This window comes from Sander lucioperca, chromosome 21 (assembly GCF_008315115.2).
Source record: "Sander lucioperca isolate FBNREF2018 chromosome 21, SLUC_FBN_1.2, whole genome shotgun sequence".
Lineage (NCBI taxonomy): Eukaryota > Metazoa > Chordata > Actinopteri > Perciformes > Percidae > Sander > Sander lucioperca.
The window spans coordinates 1,292,738-1,308,128 of NC_050193.1; the positions used below are offsets into that span (position 1 = coordinate 1,292,738).

The 15,391-nt window shown below is 42.1% G+C and overlaps 1 pseudogene; it reads left to right on the top strand.

The window, feature by feature from the left end:
* Window positions 1–15,391, top strand: part of LOC116062301 — a 1,036,964-nt pseudogene that overhangs the window by 582,520 nt on the left and 439,053 nt on the right.

Here is a 15,391-nt window from a genome sequence, read left to right on the forward strand (position 1 = left end):
ACCAGGTTTCAATATAATAATCTGAATATTAAAGCCCCATTTTAATCTGACTACAAAGTTTATTTCAGTTTTAAACCATCAACTAAGTTGTATATTTTGATTCATTAAAAGCTTGAAGGTCCTGAAAATAATGAAATATATGAATAATGAAAGTTATTAAAGTGACATTATAACTGTTAAGTTGCTGCAGTCTGTTCCAGCTCAGTGTAACTCTGTTGTTCTTGATATGACCTGTTAGAAAAACTAATCAACTCTTCTTGTTCCTATTAATATTAAACTGTTTGCATGATAGAAGCCAAAATACTGCTGATGTTCTCATGAGATAAATCTTGGGAGCCACTTCCTGACATCACCTTTTGTATTATGACTTAATATTTACTCATAGAAAAAGCTGTTGTAGAAGGCTTTCTTCAGTTATTTTCTGTACTTTGCTGTGAGTGCTGTAAAACTGACTCTACTTGCAAATAAACAAATTTTGAGATAATTTCAATGATTCTGTCCATCTCTTGATGAATAATTATCTTAAAGGGGTGATAGAATGATTATATAGGGTATTTCACACTGTTCCTTAAGGTCTCCTAATAGGGTGTGTAACATTGGGGCTGAATATGTCCCAGGTGCTATTCCATGGGCCCTTATGCATCCCTGTGTTTTGGCTCTATTTGGAACGACAGCTTTTCTTCCAAATATAGTATGCTCATGAATATTTAGATGAGCTGCGCACTGATTGGTTGAGCGACCACATACACATACATTGGACACGAGACCAGCAGTCTCATGTTTCATACACTGCAATGTGTTACATTGTTTGTTTGCTTTTTGGTTACTAAATTCATTTCTGATACTTTCTTATGCAAGAAATCAACTACATAAAGCTCAAATATGGGTCGTTTTACGAAAATCGATGGCTAATTGCAAATTTGGTAAGACGTGTCGGACTTTAGGAGCTCCATGGCAAAGTCACCGATTCTGGGTTACAGGACTACCAGGGCTCGGGGCTCGGGGCTCCCTGGAGCTGTTCGGCTGCCGGCTTCCAGCATAATTAGAGTATATTTACAGTTTGGATTTCATCACGCCACTTATATTACAGCTACCCTAAGGTCTATAGCTAATACTAGTGTCTAATTTCAATTTAATGCATTTTTGTGAATTTGAGGGATTCCTTTAACTGCTGCTAGTGTCCCTTCAATAATATCATTGATAAGCTCCATCCAGCTCACTCGCGGACAAGAGGCGTTTATTTCCCCAATTGTTTGTTTAAATAACTCAACACACATATCCATTATAAGATTAACTGGAACATGTGGTAAGAGATTGCTGGCGTAACAAGCTCGCTGACCGCGCTCTCACTCACACACACCGGCCGTTTAGCAGGAGGAGAGAGAGAGCAGCGAGCAGCAGGCCCTGGAGCTCCGTCACGGCAGCGGCGTTTGGTAGTCCAGTAATCCAGAAATGGTGACTTTGCGCGGGTATCACGGCTCCGTCACAGCCATGACCAAGCTCCATCTAGCTCACAGCGGGCCTGAACTCCGACACACAGTCAGATAAAAATTTGCAATTAGCCATACATTTTCGTAAAACGACACATATTTGACCTCTACATAGTTGATTTCTCGCATAAAAAAGTATCAGAAGTGAATTTAGTAATTAAATAGCAGACGAACAATGTATACAATTTCTGAGATCTGCGTGACCTATTCAGAAGACTAGCTGACCTCAGATCAGTGGTGTAGCGCCTATGTAAATGTTGGGGCATGACAAAGGTAGAGACTAGAGCCAAATAAGGAGGAGTTGACGTCAACTCGGTGGTTCGTTGAGATTCGCCCGTTCTCAGCAGCAGTTTCAAATTGTGAGATTTGCAGAGGAAAGAGGTGTCAATGGGATTTTGAGGTTCTATGTATGTCCTATTTACCAACCAAACTGTTGTTATTCAACTATGACAAGGTAAAATCGGTTTTGCATTCTATCACACCTTTAACACGACCACCAGATGGCGATAATTTGACAAGAAACAAATAAAAGAATTACTAGCTGAAGACATGCTCCTTGTTTTGTATGTCTGATGGAACAACAACCTCTGAAACTGGTCCAGTATTAAACAAGAACCAAGCTGTAATGTAACCCTACAGGACTAATGTTCAGCAGCAGTTAGAGTCACTAAAAGTTCTGTTGTTGCTGCTGACAGACTCAGATTATTATTCTAAGTGTCTGACAACATTATGGGATGGATCCCTACAGAGATAGACCTTTTAGTTAAAGAGTAAGATCCTTTTAGTTTAACATGAAACAGCCCCGAAATCACCATCACCAAACCCACCAGACTCCATGTAAATAATCAGGACTTTTATCATCGTAAAACACACTTCATTCAAAGTGGACAGAAACTAAATCAAACTACCAAAAGCCGTCTTGGTTCATCTTTCCACTGTTCCAACAATCACCACTCTGGTTTGGTTGAAATAAACCCTTAATTCACCCATTTACATGTGGAGATATGCTGGCTCTATACACGCTAAAAGTCCTGATTATTTACATGGAGTCTGGTGGGTTTGGTGATGGAGATTTTGAGCCCCAAAAAACCCCCGAAATAATTAGTTAATTTAGTGTTTTTTTAAGGTTTGGCTTCTGCTCTCTGCTGCTACTGCTACCGGCAGTAAGACAGTGCTTAGGGACGTCTACAACACCGAAAAGAGATACAACTGTAACACCCCAACCCCCATAGAATGCCTAAGCTGCAATAATTGACTTTAGACTGGAATGATGAGGTGTTTGGGTTTGTTTCCTTAAGGTAGCTACCATGAAGGTTTACCTATTTTGGGTTAGTATATACACCACACTACTTGATAGCTAGCTAGTTTGATAATTTTTCCGGCCGCGATAATTTCCATTTGCATGCTTGTTTGTTTTCCTTGTCTCTCTCTCTCTCTGTCTCTCTCTCTCTCTCTCTCTCTCTGTCTCTCTCTCTCTCTCTCTACCAAAGAGACTGGAGGACCACTCTCGTTCCTTAGCATAATGAGAAGTGAACCCTCTTGTCAGTCGCATGGTCTTTGTGTGGGCAGGACTCCTGGCGGAGAGAGAGAAAACGCTAGTTAAGAGTTGGAGCAGGGTTTCCCACAGCACTTTGCAGTTAAGGCGCCGTCAAAAAAAGAAGACGTATATGAGCGATATCCACCGTGTTACTCGGCGTCCTCTTTTCTCCCTTTCATTCCAAACCACGCAGTTGACAACCTGCAGGTGGAGGCGATGGAGACAGGCTCGGACATACACGCCACGGGCTGCTGTGGACTTGTCAGTCTTGCAAGCGGTTTCAGGAAAGTGGCTGTATGTGTCCGACAATGCACAGAACATTAACGGTACAAGCCTACAGCTGTCAGTGTGTCAGAACATTAACGGTACAAGCCTACAGCTGTCAGTGTGTCAGAGGCTCCCGGACGGTGAACTTGGTGAGCTTGTCAAAAATTGCCACTTACTAGCTAATGAATTAGCCTGAGGTAAACGCTAGCTATCAGTAAACAGAAGTGACGTGGTGGCTGGCGTCTGTTTGTGCGCCTGTGTGTGTGTGTGTGTGTGTGTGTGTGTGTGTGTGTGTGTGTGTGTGTGTGTGTGTGTGTGTGTGTGTGTCGGCCCGCCCGCCCCCGTGAAGCTCCGACCTGCACAGAGGAGCAGAAGAAAGTATAGCTGCACCTTCGCCAAAATGAAGACTGAAAAACAGAACTATTTTGATACAAACATCGCTCAACATTTACTCGCCACATGTCAGATAGTCACATAGAAATAGATAGATATAATGTATTAATTATATATTATTTAAATTTAATATTTAGTGTTTAATAAATAATTGTTATATGTAGTACAGAGTCTGTAGTCTATCGCAAACACTCGAGGAATGCTGCATTTGACAGCCAGTATGAATTACCTGGGAGAACACACGGGTCACAAACGGCAACTCCACAACTGTCCAACAGCGTGAAAGACGACATACTGAAGGAGATCAAAGACATATTGTGGATATTTAAAATGTCTTCCAGTTCCAGTGTTAAATATTATTTAGAAATAAAAGTGTATTTATGTATTTATGTGTACATAATCTATTTGTACTACTGTAGAAGTTTGGTATCATTGCGGGCATTATTAGTAGGGTAATCTATGAGATCAGCCCAGTCTCATGGCAGTTTGTGAAATTATTTAATCTATTGATCTGTGTACAGGGACACGATTTCCTAGTTTTTTCGTGGTGGTGAGGACGAATTTTAAACTAATGTATTTCAATGAGAAGCATCTTTCGTGATAACAGCACGATTACGGTAGTTAGTAGTAATGAAAAGCCGAAAATCCGCATAGGGAGGTTGGTTGGGTGGTGGATGGCTCAAACAACACAGGACTTTCACCCCGGAGACCGGAGATTGTGTCCCACGAGTGACGATTCCCTTCCCCGTTCTTTTCCCCATTGTTGTAGCGTGTCCCGAGTGTGGCGGTCCGTCCCGTTGTTGTCACCGGCGTGTGGCGTTTAATGTCCCAGTTGTTGCGTCCCCCAGAGGATCGTGTCCCGGCAGCCGTTGTTGTCGCCCTCTACCGCGCGTGGCATTTCATTTCCCCGTTGTTGCGTCCCGCTGCAGCCGTACATGTGCAGGGGCTGCATGGCAGTTCCCATTTCGTGATGACCACCACGAGATAAGCGAGAAAATTGTGTCCCTGTTGACAAACCAATAGATCAAAATAATGTGACCATTTCACGAACTGCTGTGAGACTGTGTTGATACACCTCTGGTTCCATTAGCGCCTGCACTAAGCTATTCAGCTAGTAACACTAACTCTCCCAATGTTCCACCCAGGTGATAACAGCTTCTGGGGGGGTGTTTGGCTCGAGGTCGTGGTGCAAAGGACCCTATGGTGAAATTATTCCGAACCATCACTTTAACATGGCGACGTGTTTTTCTTTTCTTTTTTGTATTGGGTGATGTTTCAGAGAATTGCGGGGGGGGGGATTTATGGCACATCGCCCAAGTTTTTGGCCTTGTGAACATGTGGTGATGTCTGGAGTGCCTTTTAACCCTTGTGTTGTTCTCCGGGTCCCGGTGACGCAGAGGACAACACAAGGGTTATGTACTTCTGTTTACTTTGTTGAGAATTGCTCTCTGAACCCTGTCTCTTGTAAAGTAACAGTTTAAGCTGACCAAAATGCTGTACAAAAAAGCACTAAGGTATTAATCGTATTAACCCTTGTTTTGTCAACACAAGGGTTAATCTGCAACTGTTCGCTGCACTGTCAAACATTGTGGAGACATTGGTTTTATAAATAGTTGGACGAACTTGCTTGTGCTCAGAGTCGGCGCCAGAGCAGATCTACTGGAGGGGCATTGGGTCATCGGCGGGGGGGTACTGTCGTTTTGAGAAATATTTTAAAGCAGTGGCGACACAGTCCAACACAGCAGAAATGATCAAAAACAAAATACGTTTTTCTTTAATATTGTTAATTATTATTTCATTAGCGAATTTTGTTTTTTTGTTGTTGTTAATTTCCATATCATGCCACCACGTAGCAGATCTAACTTTACTTACTCCACTTAATTGGGAACGCACCGCGCGCAGGAGAGACACAAAGAGAGTGGCAGATTCCAGCTGGCTTGTCATTGTGTATCTCCTTTTTAATATAAGAAGGGGGGAGAGATACCACCAGTTGATGCTGTGTTGGCAAGGTGTTAACAATCACAAATTGTTGTAAATATATAAATGCTGCGGTGACCCCATGTGTAATGCTGCATGATGGCCCTGCTGGCCCTGCAGGAGGACTACACCAATGGAAAAAACAGAAGAGAAAGAGACTTCAGGGACCATGAGGATGACTGGCTAATATGCCGATTTAGATTCCCTAAAGCTGAGCTCTTGGATCTATGTACTGAATTGGGTCCAGTAGAGAGGGCAACGTGCCAGAACCGTGCCATCCCGGTCCAAATACAGGTCCTCACCACTCTGGGGGAAACCAGCTGTTTCCAGAGGAAAATGTCAGACAGCTTAGTGTTTTATATAAATATTATCTATAATCGTCAACTTTATCACTGAGGCTTGTTTGGATATAATATATAGTTCTGTTAAATACTCCGTTAAGTACTCCGAGGCCTCCCTGTTCTACTTGGAGATGACCCCAGTAACTTCTACAAGACCTGCTTGGTAAGTTCTCACAGTTGCATCTTATAGGTGGAAAGGTAGAACATTTGCTTTGTATTTTCCAGTATCTTACTGAGAGTCAAGATTAATGTCAATTATATCCCCGTGAGAAAGAACTGTAAAAAAAAACACCAAGTAGCTCCGTAGTAGAATTTTTATGCTGCGATTACTGGCGTTTCAAACCGCAGACTGACAGTCACCATCTTAAATACCCATAATGCACATGTGCACAATGGTACAAGTATACCAAATAATAGTCAGAATTGTATTATTGTACAAATTAGCAGTAAAAGCAGTAGCCTATGTTAGTCAATCCTACATTTTTTCAATTTGGAAGCAAAACGTGCTTTACTGGACATCTGGAAATGGTCAAGACCTACTAATGTTTGATCAAACTGCCAAATGCAGGTGTGTGTGGAGTGACATCTTGATGGGTAAGGCAGTGTAGCTAGGACACATGACAGTGACAATTGATCATACCTATCAACATTTCCCTTTTGTAATGTATTTTTTTGTGGGGTTTTTACAGGTTACGGACACTGATGAGGCCTGGGAACAAGTAACTGTGGGGGTGCTGACTGTCATCGATGAAGATGAGCCAAACACTCCAAATGATCTCCACCTTGGCCCAGTGTCTACTGCCATCATTGTTATGAGAGGTATTGTAATGGACAATATCCAGAAGCTACCTCATGCACTTTGCCTCTTGTTTGGGCTGTCATATGCTCTGGCCTTGGACTACCCAGGGGTGTGATTCTTCCGGATAATTCCGGAAATCCGGCTTTTCTGACCTGAAAATGAAGCTCTCGTAAATCATGCAAATCCGCTTTTTTTTTTTTTTTTTGGGGGGGGGGGGGTTGTCGAAAGGCACAGGTCGGGGTATTGGTAAACATAATGACCGGTCACTGCTGTCAACGGTTTTTGTGCCTCTGACTCATGTCTTCATATCACTCCGCAAGTGGTCCATTAATTTGTCACGATGTAACTTCATCCAGAGCAGAGCTCCACCACAGAGCCTGCAATCGTTGCGGAAGGTTATTTGAATAAGAATTTTGGACGTGTGGGGGCGAACTATCTTCTTAGCTGAAGCCGACAACGGGACAATATTTTTATTTTATGCTGGCAATGGAAGCTGAAGCGACGTAGCAGATGACGTTGAGAAGTTGCAGTGAGGAATATTTTAGGAGCACCGTTTTTGGCAGTGCAGAAAGGTAGTGGCCCACACTAACTTAGTGTTGAGCCGGGAAACATGGCTAAAAGAGCTCTACAGCGAACAGATGTGCTGGGCGAGCCGTCAGTCGGTCGAAGCTAACAGAAGCTAGCTGGCGTAAGCTGACAGCTGACCAACGCTACCAAGTGATCGGCGGAGACAGGGAGTACATGTATTTGAAAGAGTCCGGCAGTTGTGGTAGACGAAGGTCCAGTCGGGAGATTGGATGGAGAGTCCACTGAAGTCCACTGTGGTCTGAAGGGCTAATCCTCGCTAGATCACTAGCTAGTCGGGAGGTTGACAGCTAACGTTAGCCAGCTGAAGCTAACAGTCGATCGATGGTGATTAACGTACGTTACACAGGCTGGCAGCAGCACAGAGTCCAGAGTTGATGCTCTGAGCTCTGCCGGTGTTGCACCGAAAGCTGTGACCCATCAGGATCTGTGACCGCAGAGGGCGCTGCTGCACATCGTCTGCCCGTGCGTGGTAGACAACGGAGGGCGAAGAAGAGCGTCTACGCAAACAGCGTAAACATTAATACATTATATCGACGGGTGCAAGCTGTATGATTATTCGTGGGTTGTTATTGCTTCCTAAGGAGAAAGAGTAAACCGCTGGTGACCATAATAACCACCTCAGTAGTAACATATGTTTATCAGAAAGTAAATAAAATATATTAAAGTACATTTTCTCTGAAATGTTTCTATTTCTTTTTGACTGTATGTACGAGTTACAATTGTAATAACCTACCTAAAAATAATCATATTCTACTGTAAAGAAAAGAGAACTAAATAGTTAATGGACCAGCACATTGGTAAGTTGTCAGAATGTGTGGCCTCACTTTAACTGCTTAATGAATGAGTCAAACTTCAAACTATTGTTTGGGGTAGTCATGCCATCTCTTAACACTAATATGGACACATATTTTCTTATTTTGAGTCATCACAGAGTGAGTATCTCAGAGGTCACCATATATGACAATGATCAGCCGTCAGAATGTGTGGCCTCACTGTAACTGCTTAATGAATGAGTCAAACTTCAAAATATTGTTTGGGGTAGTCATGCCATCTCTTCACACTAATATGGACACATATTTTCTTATTTTGAGTCATCACAGAGTCAGTACCACTACTACTGAGAGTGTAACAGCTTTCATCACTCCTGTGAACAGGTGGTTTTCAGCAGGGCAGGTCACATATTTTGATAGGCCTAATTATGTTACCCCACTGTGAATCTGCAGAAACTGACTCATACACACATAAAACCATTTCAAGACAGAACTACATTTAATTTACACACTTGTACATGCGACACAACTGAATGCTTTTCTGCCGGGGCTTCCATGGTGTTTAACACATGTCATGTGGAACCACCAGTCACATGTGTCACATTGGACCTGTAACAACAAAGGTGAAGACAACATAGCAACCATTTGAGAGTAAATACTTGAAATACATAGTAAAATAGACGCTATAATTGAAGTATCATAATGGAATCCTTTACCCATTTGGTTTGCTCCCCATCTTCAGAGAAACAGTTGTGTTCTCCACAATGGTGGCACAGCTCACGAAGGTCATCTGGTCATCAGTGCCAACAATAAGACTTGTCAACAATTGTGTCAATACAATACAAATACAATAACACTTGTCAATATTTGTAGGAATACATGCATCATGATTATAGACCAGAATATAAGCTACATTACCAGACTTCCTCAAAAGTGCCCTGGCCACCTCCTTCCTGTAGCCAGCCACTGCTGCTCTATATTGGAGAATATCAGTGGCTCATCGTTCAGTATCTTCTCAGCATACTAATGTGACAAAAACTTAATTAGCCGTTTGGTCAACTGGACATACGTTCTACACTTTTGCATTGTTTGGAACCACACAGCCTACACAGAAACAACAAACTTACTTTCAGGACAAAGGCTCCGCAGGAGTTGCCATCCCCCTGCAGGGTGTGTGGAACAGTGCCGGCTGTCTACCTCGACACATTGCACCCTTTCTTCCGGATGAATGCCCTGTTGGTACACCAACACCATGACATATGAGAATACATTTTCAAATATGTGTTTTTAAGGGAAAGTTTTTTTACCATGGTTTTTATGACTTACCTTGTAGACTGCAAACATTGTTGGACCTTGTGTTCATCGTTGCCCAGGGGGTCCACCACAATACTGCGTCTTTCCTTGGGAAAGATCACCTAAAGAATCAGACAGTCACATGCTTACATTGTCTTCAACATATTTTGTCTGAATAAAACAACTGAAAAAATATGTTTGGGTTTGCCCTGCAATTCTGAGGTGGCCCCCATTGGACCATTGTGTATTTCTCTGTGTGTGTGCATGCACAAGACCAAGTACTTGCACTTACAGTTAATATCCAGTGGCCTGGCTCATGGACAGCACCCATAATTAGGTCGTGTTGTGTGGGATCACACTACAAAAGACCAGGAGCATTTACAGAATCACTTACATGACATCATCAAAGTTGGACTCTTTTTACAGAACTAACCTCAACTCTGCCTACCTTCAATCTTGACCCCTTTCCTTCCCAGATCCTAGTCATTTCAAATGAATCGATGAATAGGGCCTTCCCCCCCACCTTGTTTTTCTCTGCTACCATCTTGGACATCAGTGCGTTGATCACCTGAAGTGTAAGTACAGGGTTGGGAAATAATTGTAAGTCATGTGATGTATGAATTATGTAAGTATAAATTAATTACTTTATTTCAATATGACTATACAAGTACATTTCAGATTTCCCTTAAAGTGCAACCAGTAACACAGTTTACCTCACTCTCCAACTCTTGCCCCGGCGCAGTTCTTGCGATGTCCCAATAAAACAATTTATATGGGCCCATGCGGGACAGCAGGACATGGGATTTATTCCCTCCCCAGGCATCTGTTATGCCTTTTGATGACATGACATTTGGATATCAATTACTTGTAAGTACATGGCATTTATTTCTATTTCAATATGCTGATATGTTTACAGGAGTTTCACAAAATTCAATAGGCTAACATGATTACAGTTTTATTTTGTCCACCTACACTGCTCATGGAACCCAGGGTTTGAGGTTTGGTTGCACTGGGGGGAGGCGTCATCCTTCTCATCCTTCTCATCCTTATCATCCTCCTCATCCTCCTCATCCTTCTCATCCTCCTCATCCTCCTCATCCTCCTCATCCTCATCATCCTCCTCATCCTTCTCATCCTCCTCATCCTCCTCATCCTCCTCATCCTTCTCATCCTCCTCATCCTTCTCATCCTTCTCATCCTCCTCATCCTTCTCATCCTCCTCATCCTCCTCATCCTCCTCATCCGTGGGGGCTGGGGAGGTGACAAGGTTTGAGGAGCCAACAGGGGGTGGGGTTGGGGGGATAAGAGGGGTCAAGGTGCTAAAAGGGGGTAGGGTTGGGGAGGCGTCATCCGCATCATTATCCTCTCCCTCATCCACATCCTCATCCGTGGGGGCTGGGGAGGTGACAGGGTTCGAGGAGCCAACAGGGGGTGGGGAGGTAACAGGGGTCGAGGTGCTAACAGGGGGTGGTGCCCTTTTTAGCCTTTGTGGCACTCTTGGGACCTCCTCCACATACATTTTCAAGTGGTCGATGCTGACCTTGGGGAAAGTGCGGCCATTGGTGTCGATTAGGTCCACACTTTTCCCCTCGACCTTGGCCACTGTAAAAGGTCCCAAGTACTCGGGGTCGAGTTTCCCCTCTTTCCTCTGCTGGCTCCTCACATTTCTTCGCCATACCAGGGCCCCAACTGGTAACACAAGACTCTTCTGTCTTGTCCTTCCCCTGATTCTGTCCTGCTTCTTGTTAGTGTTCTCCTCCACAATCCTCATGAGCTCTTCGTGGCGCTGGATGTCAATGGCCACCTCTTCAGCCAGGAAATCGTTCTCCATGGAGTGCTGCATCTGTGGAGACATGTAAGTAAAGATGTAATCTATATGTCACAGCTGTTAAATGTATATATTATGTTTCAGTGGACATTTGACCAAGTCTGTAAATGTTATGTCACCTGAAAACGCTCAGGGACCTGAGACGGATAACATGCCTCCCTTCCAAACATCAGGTGGAAGGGGGAAAACTGCGTTGTCAGCTGTTTCTTGGTCCACAAGCCAAACATAACAGGATCCAAATATTTATCCCAGTTATTGGGCTTGTCTTTGACAAGTTTCCCAAGAGCACTGAAAAAGTGATAGTGTAATTGTTACTGTTACACTGCTATGTTAACGATGTTGAACAGAACTATAGAACAAAACTGAAAATCAATTATCTGTGTGTGTGTGTGTGTGTGTGTGTGTGTGTGTGTGTGTGTGTGTGTGTGTTTGTGACAGGTTGGGGAGCCCAAAGTCTAATGCCAGTGCTTCCTCTTCCCCTCAAGCCACCCCCCCACTTTGATGCCAAGGCGTCATGACATAAGTAGCTATCGCATTATATTTTACTTTTATATGGTAATAATATTTTACTTCTGAATGGTGTCATTAAATTTTTCCACCAGTCCGTTCGTCTGCGGGTGGTAGGGGGCGCACAGGCTCCTCTTGGTCCCCAGCTTGTTGCATACCTCTGTGTTGATCTACAGAAGACATGCAAGCATCCATGTAACTCTTGCCACAGCAAACCATTGTACATTTACATTTACATCAGAAAACACTTTACTTACATTATTGACAAACTCCCTGCCATTGTCTGTCAGTATTCTTTTGGGAACCTCAAACTGATACACAAACTTAAGGAGGCAGTTTGTGACCTCCACGGCATTTTTTTGTTTCATCGGGTATGCCTGCGCCCATCTGGTTCTGTAATCAATCATCACACAGATGTATTGATTGCCACTGTCCGTTTTTGACAACTTCCCGATTAGGTCCATCCCCACCAATCCAAATGGAGCCTTTGTCTGTTAATGAATAATAATAGATAATGTTCACATAATAAACAAAATAGTTTTCAGCTATTATAACTACTCTGTTTTAAATGAAATTCTGGAGTTGATACCGTTATTTGGGTGAACTCTGGTTGGAGTTTGATAGATTTCCTCTTTGATTGGCACTCTGTGCACTGTGACACCTGCAAACATTTATTTAGGGAATACAGATGTTAATGTATTAAGCCAATTTATTTAGTTAATGACAATGACAATGTCCTCAATTTATTCAGTTAACAATGTCCTCAAACTGGACCATCTATCTATGTCTTCTTTACAGTGCAGGAGCCTACCCATTTTTCTATGTCTGCTGACATGCCAGGCCAGTAGAAACGCTGCGATATGGCATCTCTTGTTTTCAACTGGCTTGGATGCCCACTGATGTCTCCACAGTGAAATTCACGAAAGATTTGATCTGCCTCCTCTGCTGTGCTCACAACTTTGCTGGCAGTTTCCAACAGTGTGCCCTTCCTCCTCATGTAATAAAGCTGGTTTTCTGTGGAATATCATATGTAATTGGTCATACTCATATATGCTTAAAGCAGGTGGAACATAATAATTGGGGTGAGGAAGTTGGAGCAACAACTTGTCTACTGTCCTGCAACAAGTGGCATGGAATAATAGCACAAGATAGTTGTAAAAACATGCTGATGGTATGTGTAGTGTATTTAACACAGGAAACCATAGAACATGTTATTGAAGAATGTACTAGATATAGTAATGAGAGGCAGCAGTTAATCCATCAGTCATAAGATGAAGAGATACCTTTGATATTAAATGATATTTTGCAAAGGAATTCTGGAGAGCAATGTTTTTTAGAAGAACTGGATTAATAAAGAGAATTTAAGGGAGTAAGTCAGTGTAACTGACCGCTATTTAAATAGTTAATATTTTCAAAAACGGTGACATACTTAATAATTTATGCTTATGTATGCAACTTTTGTGAAAATTGTGCATCTGTACATGCATGCACAGAAGATATAGGCTAGGCCTATTCATTAAGCCTGACATACTGATGGTTTTGGATGCGTGATCAAGTTCATATAGGCTACTGCATGAAAAAAGAACGGTTTCCAGCATGAACCTGGAGTTAATGATTTTACAATTTCTAAATTTGAGCACGTAAAATAATGCTGCAGTTATATTTAGAACTACATGTACGTGATATGCACTTATTTCACCGAGGTTTACTTGTAAACACAATTATCTCACGGTAACTGTTAGGCCATAGCCTAGCCTACTAATTAACGATAGGCTACTTACCCATCACGGAGAAATTGGACGCTTTTCTTTTTAATGAAAAACGTTGGTGCTTGTCAGCTCCCTCTGGGAACTGCCCATGAAGCAAGAAAACCTTCAGCTGCTCAATTTCAGTTGCATCCATTTTTTATTTTTATTTTTATTAATCGATGGATGCCTGTGGATGGATGCTACACAATTCTGTATTCTCTATTCGTATCGCTGTCAAATGTCGTCAGACCATGTGACCACACCTGAACATTCCAAATGCTTTTCCCCTGGCAAAATCACGATAGACCTGGGGTAACGTAATTTGACAGTAGGCCTATCAAAATATGTGACCTGCCCTGCTGAAAACCACCTGTTCACAGGAGTGATGAAAGCTGTTACACTCTCAGTAGTAGTGGTACTGACTCTGTGATGACTCAAAATAAGAAAATATGTGTCCATATTAGTGTGAAGAGATGGCATGACTACCCCAAACAATATTTTGAAGTTTGACTCATTCATTAAGCAGTTACAGTGAGGCCACACATTCTGACAACTTACCAATGTGCTGGTCCATTAACTATTTAGTTCTCTTTTCTTTACAGTAGAATATGATTATTTTTAGGTAGGTTATTACAAATGTAACTCGTATATACAGTCAAAAAGAAATAGAAACATTTCAGAGAAAATGTACTTTAATATATTTTATTTACTTTCTGATAAACATATGTTACTACTGAGGTGGTTATTATGGTCACCAGCGGTTTACTCTTTCTCCTTAGGAAGCAATAACAACCCACGAATAATCATACAGCTTGCACCCGTCGATATAATGTATTAATGTTTACGCTGTTTGCGTAGACGCTCTTCTTCGCCCTCCGTTGTCTACCACGCACGGGCAGACGATGTGCAGCAGCGCCCTCTGCGGTCACAGATCCTGATGGGTCACAGCTTTCGGTGCAACACCGGGACTGCTGTCTGTCCGCGCGGCCGTCTGACGGCATCAGTATTAAATTGAGACAGTTTTATTAGCGGTTAAAAACGTCTCGCGTTAAATAGTAGGCCTAGTCTAATTCGGTACAGTTGGTTTTAACGCCTGATGCGAAGTGTAGGCCTATAGGAGTACACATGAAAACCCTGAACAAGCAGCGTCGCTCTGCTCTGTCTTTCTGCTGTGCCCCATTCACGTAGTAGTTTTACACTATGTAGATTAAACTCTGCAATTAATCCGCGGTTCACATGTATGTATGAACTGTGGTGGTCCGTTACACTGTAGTCTATATTCAGCATCACTGATTAAGTAGCCTAAGTCAATCCTACAAACAACTGGACTTTAGGGTCAAGTGTTGTTGCATCCGGCCCATGTCCCGGATGTGAAAGCCTCCTTACTGGACTACCAGTGTTGGGCAAGTTACTTCCAAAATGTAAATGTAATGTAATATATAGATTACTAGTTACTGTCATTTGAGAGTAATTAGTTATATTACAATATTACTGTCTCTGAATTGTAATGCGTTACACTACTTTTGCATTACTTTTGAGTTACTTTCACCAAAATAACAGGGGAAGTTTGATTTGGCAGCTAGCTTGTGAATTTCACCACCGGATCAATAAAGTCTCGTCTTTATCCACTTTAATACATCATAGATTATTCATATTTTGTTTTAATTAATATACATATGCAAAGTAACTAAAGCTATACAAAATAGATAAGTAAAACATATAAGTAGGAGAAAATGAAAATACTCAAAAGTATGGCATTGTTGTAAAATGTCTGTTTATAGCACTTCAATAAGAAATTCATGTTGTTTAGTTTAAACACTCTAAAGGAAATGTTCAATTATAGTGTGATTAAA